We start from the raw sequence: 7,178 nt of genomic DNA on the forward strand, positions 1-7,178 counted from the left end.
TTAAAAAAAAGCTTATTTTCAGTGAACTATATCTATAAAAAATCATGAATTGTGTACAAGAATTATATTTCCAATAATGGTGATATGTCATAATTTAGCGTAAAAGAAACAAACAACTAGAAAAGAAAATTGTGAGATCATGCGTGGCAGAGAAATCTGGATAAATAAAGTAAAAAATATCAATAATGAGGCTATGACTAGAATTGAAAATTAAATGAGTAGTGATCTTGCTATGGCGTACCTAATGTTGAAAATCAAAGAACACACAAATATCAAAGTTTGCTAGAAAGATGTAGACCACAATCCGGCCAAGATTGATTGGAAAATGACCTGAAAAATCCAGCAAAACAAAAAAGGAACATAAGTTGTGAGGATATTAAAAGAAAGTAAGTAGTTAAAAGTAACAATACAACATAAATATCAAGAATTTGAATCTAAACGAGGTCTAGTGGATTTAGGAGAGTGAAAAACATCATTTACGATGTCCCCAAGCTACTCTCCACTAAATGTACATAATTCCACAAGAAATTTACAAGTAAATCTCTCTCCCACTTCCACAATAAAAAAAATGAAATAAAGAAGAACACACTAGTGACTTGATTGTTGTTATTGTCGCTATGACAAAGTAGAAAATGGGTCACCAATGCGAGAATAAATGTGTTGACTGACTCTGTAGGCGAGGTAATAACTTCTCAGCTATTGTCACTAGTGTGTATGCAAAGAATGAGCAAAGTCAAAGAGAGCTCGTGGCAAACTTTACAGACTATATGTGCTTCTATACAAGTACCATGAATTCTTAGTAGAGACTTTTAAAATGTCATGTATGTCAATGAAAGGATTGGTCAACCTATAACAGTTCTTGAGGTGCAGGGGTTCAAGGAAATGCTAAAGCAGTTACAATTCACTCTTCTGAAGGCACTTGGATTTTTTTTACTTGGAGCAATAAATAACACTACTAAGAATTCATGGTCACCAATGCGAGGATAAAAAGGTTACGAATAGTACTCCTGATGTTCAATCTTATGGATCTGTTTATCTGGTAACTTAAGATTGCAAAAGGGTAGGTTTAATTTAGCAGAGAGTACAGTTATGTGTCATGAATCTATGTGTTCGGTGAATGCAAACAAATATCATAAGCAAAAAAGTATTTCCATTTGTTGCAAGGAACAAGTTCTTATTTCATCATCACACGCTAGTCTAGTAATAGGTTCTGAATTCACCCATGATTTTAGAGTTTTGAATTTGAATAGCGTCAACATCAACATCTTGTTTGACGAATTTCAGGAAAATCAGACATACTCATAATGCTTTTTTTTTTACTGCAGCTATCTCATAATCAACATGTTCACTGCAAACTACTCTTAAATTTCAACCAAATATTGTCCAAATGCCTGCATGATATTTTAAGTAAGCTGTAATATAGATTTACAGTGAATTTTAGAAGCCATACAACAAATGAACACTCACATTTATAACAAAAAAATTCCTAATACTCTCCTGTAAGAGAAGATAGATTCCCCTCAATTCTGAAACAGAGAAGCCCCTTGGCCCTAGCAATTTGTTTTACACATATACAATCTAGTATTACAGACTTTGGATCCATAGGCGAGGTTGTAGTTGCGACCACGACTTCACAGGGTCGAGGTTTGGTGACTTGGTCACCTTCGCATGTGCAACCACTTCTTTGTAGGATCGAGCCTTGGTTCCGCAAGAGCAGCTGCACCAGCAGGTGTTGCACTAGCTCTTGTGATTCAAATTCCAAGTTTCAATCGGACCTCCGAAAATAATTCGGGGTCCCACCAACGTAAACCAAATATGTTACCCAATTAGAAATAAAATTCTGGATTTAATGTAACTTACAAAACTTTCAGGGGAGGTCGTCTCGACAAAAGTAGGTCTCACACCCAAGGCTCCATTTTAACTATAAGTAAGAAGATATCTTGAAATGAATTTGAAAGCCTTGAGACCCAAACAAAGGTAATTCTAGAAAAAACTCAACATTCCAGAACTAACAAAACCATTAGAACTTCATTTCAAGGCCATTTACTAAAGTTACATACAAGCAGATTTAGCCGGCCATGACCTCATACTCTTAAGTCATTTGTGTCTATATTTCACTTTAGTTAATCTAATCTAGTAAGATCAAGAGCTCAACATACTGAGTTGCCCAAACACGAGGATGTACGATGGTTTTCTTTATGGTAGACCACTTATTAACCAACAAGAACTCCAATTAAGGAAAATATTATAGTTCAGCTGAAAAAATAAGACTTCAAGAGCTTCAGTAAACCAAATCACCAACAAGCTTTTATGTCTGGGAAAAGATTACAAACTCTTGAAACTTTTTCGAAGGTTTCAAACAAATTAACATATATATACAGAAATCGAGTTCTATTGAAATAATAACAACACACTTAGAACTACAATTTTCTTTTAAAACAACATTTTTTGTACAATTTTCGACATCAATATGAACATGCAGTTACTTTACAATATCTACAGATCTAAAATTTCAAAACAAAATCTTCAATAAACCCAGAGAAAGAGATAGCTCAAAAACAATAGTGAAGATTCAGAATCGACAAAATATGAAAAATAAATAGAGAGTTAACATGAGTGGCACCTTACAAGCCTTTGAACAACTTCAAAACTTCGAAAACATCAAAATCTTGTAGTGATAATCAAACTTCGAACCTTTCTTCTTAAAACCTTCCAGCAACTTCTGATTTCTGTAGATTTTCGAGATCCTTTTGCCTTAAAACTTCAAAACACTTGAATCTGCTACAGATTTATGAATGGGTTAAAGAAATAGAAGTAAGATTAGGGGGAAAAAATACCATCTGAAAGAAATTTGAGCACTTACCTAAATAGAGTTCACATTTTGTGAAATGAGAAGCGATTTAACAGATTTGAAAGTGACAATTTGAAGAATCCCTAAGAAAAGTTGAGCTAATGGAGAGAAATGAAGCGAAAATTTGAGAAGAAGAGTATTTGGAGAGAAAAGTTGTGTGTGTATTTTTTTATCAGATATTTTCATTTGTTTTCTTTTAACTTTTTATGTTTAATTAATGAATTGACTTATTTGGAGCGGTCATGTCGCCACAAAATTCATTTAGATGCGACAAATTAGATGTAGCCACTGAAGAATTTGGAGCCAAAATTTTGGTATTTGCGGGAACAAATAATTGAGAATTAGCAATGACTATTAGCAGCAAGTTAACATAACTCGCCACTAAATGTTTATCTACTGCGACGCCTTCATATGTCGCCACTGAATATATAACTTTTGTAGCAACAAATAGGCTCGCCGCTAAATATTGCCACAATAAATCCTGTTTCTTGTAGTGTTACTTATGCAAAGATCAAATGTGCACTCAAAGATTCAAGTTATGACTTACCAATATCAAAGAATCTCATGCTCACAATACTTGCTTCAAATGCAAGTTCAAGCTCAACCAAAGTATTCAAATCCCCTCACACAAGGAATAATTCCATGGTTTGCAATTTAATGCTTCGAAATCAAATGCAATGCTCACACTCACAAAGATGAACACGATGCATACTTTCACGCATAGGTTTGCCCTTTTTTTCCAATCAACACTTGATTCAGCTCAATCAAGATCAAGAAAGTCTTTTCAAGGCTTGTAATGGGGCTAAGTGCAAAGGTATGGCCAATTAGGCTCAGTGACTTTCATCCTCATGAAATGTGGTACTCACATAACTTCCTTTCTTCTTCCTTCATCAATTTTTTTTAGTGCTTATAAGTCATCCTATTATTCACTTTTCCATGAATTGTTTGGAAATCCCATTTCTTTTGTACTTTATTCCACAACTTTCTTTTTTCATTCTTTTTCTTTTTCTTTTTCTCTTTTTTTTTTATGGAGGAGTTCCATTTTTCTCAACACCATGGGTTAAAGGAGACTTTCCTTGCACTTCTTGACTCTCCTTCTCTTTTCACCTCACCCCCAACTTAGGCTTTTGGCCTAAGTTGGCTATTTAATTAACCACAACTTCATGAGGATTATGGGTGATGGATAAAGAAAGGTCATTGTTTTCATCAAGTTTCTTCCAAAGTAAGGTAAGGTAAAGGGGTGTTCAAAAGCGATTCACACTTGTGATAGGTCACAAAAAGAGGTATTTATCAAATTGGCTCACACTCTTAGAAGTTGCCTAAGATCATATCAAGAGATAGCATCTCTTAATTGACCGGACCAATGGGGAAAATTCTAGGATCCATCATGCATAGTTCACAGGTAAGCTCATCACACTAGACATTGACACTATAAGTCAAACAAGACTCCATCATCACAAGAGACTCAATTCGATACTAGGCTAGTCATAACGAGATGCAAAGAGTTCACATATTGTCTATGCAACGTCATTTGGCCTCATCATAGACCACACATTCATGTTCATTCGATTGAGAGCACTATTCAAGTCATCGGTATTGATCGAAACTGAGACTCAAATTTTGCAACAGAACAACCACATTTAACACACGAAAGGTGGCAAAATTTTTTGGAAAGGTCAAAATCATTTGGCAATTTGAAACACGGAGCCACAAGCTCAAACCTCCACAAAACAGTGTATCAAACACAATTTTTAAACAGAACAGCCCAAATATATACACAAAAACACGAGTCACAAATAGCACATAGAAGGTGAGCCTCACCCCACCAAAATTAAAAAGTATGTGTCCTCAAAATGCAAATGAAATAAAAGTATCCAAAAAGTGAAAGTAGGTAAGACAGAGAGGGAGGTAGAGAAAAATCATGTTTACACAGTCGCTCCATTTGTCTGGGAATCAATGCCCGATGTGTCAGCCTGGAATTTGATAATGGCCCTCGGAGCTTCTTCAAAAGATTCAGCGGAAGCTGACTTACTAAGATTGTCCAAGTCATGAGCCGCCAAAAAGGACTGGATAGATGTGAAGAATCCACGTCACCACGGGGGAATAGTGAGGTGTCGGGGATTTGTTCTGTTGCTGGCACTGGGCGTCTTGCCCTCATTAGGCGGATTTGTTGCCTTTCTATTTTTCGTGAAATTTTTCGCTCTTCTTTGTCAGGGTGGCATATCTCTTCCAGCTACTTTTGGTGTAACCATTTCTTCAAAGCTTCAAGGAAAAGTTAGAAAGTATTCAAACAAAAGAAAGGCAGTTCAATTGCCGAATCACTTCGCTGAAACAGTTGGCGAAGCGCGCAACTATTTAGGCGGTTGGACGAGTGTAGTGCATAGAGAATACACGGGTGCAGACAAAAGGTGAACCAGAAGTCTTTCAGCGAGACATCAAAACCGTTTGGCGACATCATGCTTCTCGCCGAAAGTTATAGAATTCAACATCATATTTAGCATTAAATTAAAGGCGAGGTAGGGATTTTAGGTTAACAGTCAAGTGATTCGACAAGCTCGACACAGCTCGCCAAATGACCCAACATGCCTGCTTTTGACCCAACTTCCCAAATTCAACCCCGCAACCCCAGAAAATAAATTAAGGCATGCACAACTCAAATTAGGCATAGACCTAGTGACAATCATGCACCACCCATGATTTTTCATCCAATTTAAAGCGCAACCTTCAGGATTTAACTATTAACTTAGTACGGGTAAAATTTGTGAACCTAACAGGCAAACAAATATTCTAATGCTACCAGAGAGGCCCAGTACACATCATCAAAGTAATGTCATTTCATTTGAGTACAACTTTCAGTACAAGAAGCTTAAGGCTTGGAAACCAACCTTTGGTGCCGATTAAGGTGAAATTGAGATTCTAGGAAGCAATGCAATCCAACTCCGAGCACAACTCAATAACCAACACTAATAATATTCTAACAACCAAAGAAATATAGAAACTGGAGTGCAGGTGTGAGTTTGGGCAGATAAAAAGTGAGGGAAAGTGAATGAGTTAGAATTTTAAATGTGTGGCCCAAAAAACTGTTCAGTTCTCGCCCAGTCGGAGATATAAGTCATGATCCCTGAACCACTCGGCGTTCCGCCGAGTTTTACTGGACCTCCAGTTAATGGTTGTCCAAACGACGATCTACGTCGGGGTCGCCAACCTGATCGGTGACTCACCATTAATTTCTTAGGCTCTCCGAATTTCATAGACTCTGATTTGAATATGTCTTGAGTCAAACTGCGGATTAGGTCGTTCTCGGCGACCTTCTTTGCAATTCGTTGACTGGACTTGTTGCTTGCTACCCTGAACTGCATTGTGCAAAAGAGCTCAGGTGACTAGAGATGTAAAGAAGGATGTGGAATTAGTTGCCACTGCCTCCACCAATATCTAAAAGATCGAAGCCAAATATCTTAAGGACCAAGCGGAAAAGAAGCAGAAGGAAGTTGTGGCCAACTTCGTCCCCTGGGCCTTCAGGTATATCTGATGCCATTACCACTCCTGTTGACCCTCCAGGTCCCTCTACTGCTTCATTACCACCCAGACCTACTACTGTTGTTGCCTCCTGTTGGTCGATCACTCAGGCATCCTTGATCAGGATGGGACAGCTTGCCCAATCTGCTAATTATCAGTGGTTATTGGGTCGTCGTGGGTTCAGCTCGAGATCGTGAATCCTAGGCCTTTTCCCACACATTCAGCTCGAGAGAGTGAATGTGCTAAGGCGGAGGCTGTGCTTAAAAGCGGCAACTCGGTGTTCGAGAGAAACCAAGTTGATTCGGGGTAAGTTGCTCGAGAGAGAATTTACCCCCACTAAAGTCTAGCCTAGTTACAAATGTTCAACAATTGACTATCAATAGCATTTACCCGATTGTGTAGTTTATCCCATATTCCTTTCACATCACAAGAATCCCATCTCCCTATATTCGTATCGTTGTATTTTTGTTGTTTTAGTTGTTAATGGACTACAAACCTGTAACGACCTGAGAGCACCCCCTAGTCGTTACCAGTGTATTCGACCTCGAAGAGGTCTTATACAAGCCCTTAGAATTCATCATAACATGTATCGTAGAATAAAATCACGGAAAATTTAAAACTATTGCTTTGGAAGTTCAACTTCACTTCATATATGAAAAATAGAATCTAACTTCGTCAAAACGCACCATCTAGACATAGAAGTATCGAAAATGGGACTTAGCCCTTACATCAATAAGAAGTCTTGAAAATAGGAAGTACAACAATGTTTTCAACATAAGCAAAGAACTAAACATAGAAGCTAGATCATAGG

General features: G+C 37.4%; 1 long non-coding RNA gene across 1 annotated transcript; it reads right to left on the reverse strand.

The window, feature by feature from the left end:
- Positions 1-151: 151 nt before the first annotated feature.
- On the reverse strand, positions 152-2,960 carry LOC102599720 (uncharacterized). Its single transcript, XR_367618.2, has 3 exons — positions 2,864-2,960; positions 2,624-2,778; positions 152-330 (listed from the first exon to the last, which is right to left on the reverse strand). It is a non-coding gene; the product is annotated as an uncharacterized lncRNA (long non-coding RNA).
- Positions 2,961-7,178: the final 4,218 nt, after the last annotated feature.

Source organism: Solanum tuberosum, unplaced genomic scaffold (genome assembly GCF_000226075.1).
Source record: "Solanum tuberosum cultivar DM 1-3 516 R44 unplaced genomic scaffold, SolTub_3.0 scf00138, whole genome shotgun sequence".
Classification (NCBI taxonomy): Eukaryota; Viridiplantae; Streptophyta; class Magnoliopsida; order Solanales; family Solanaceae; genus Solanum; species Solanum tuberosum.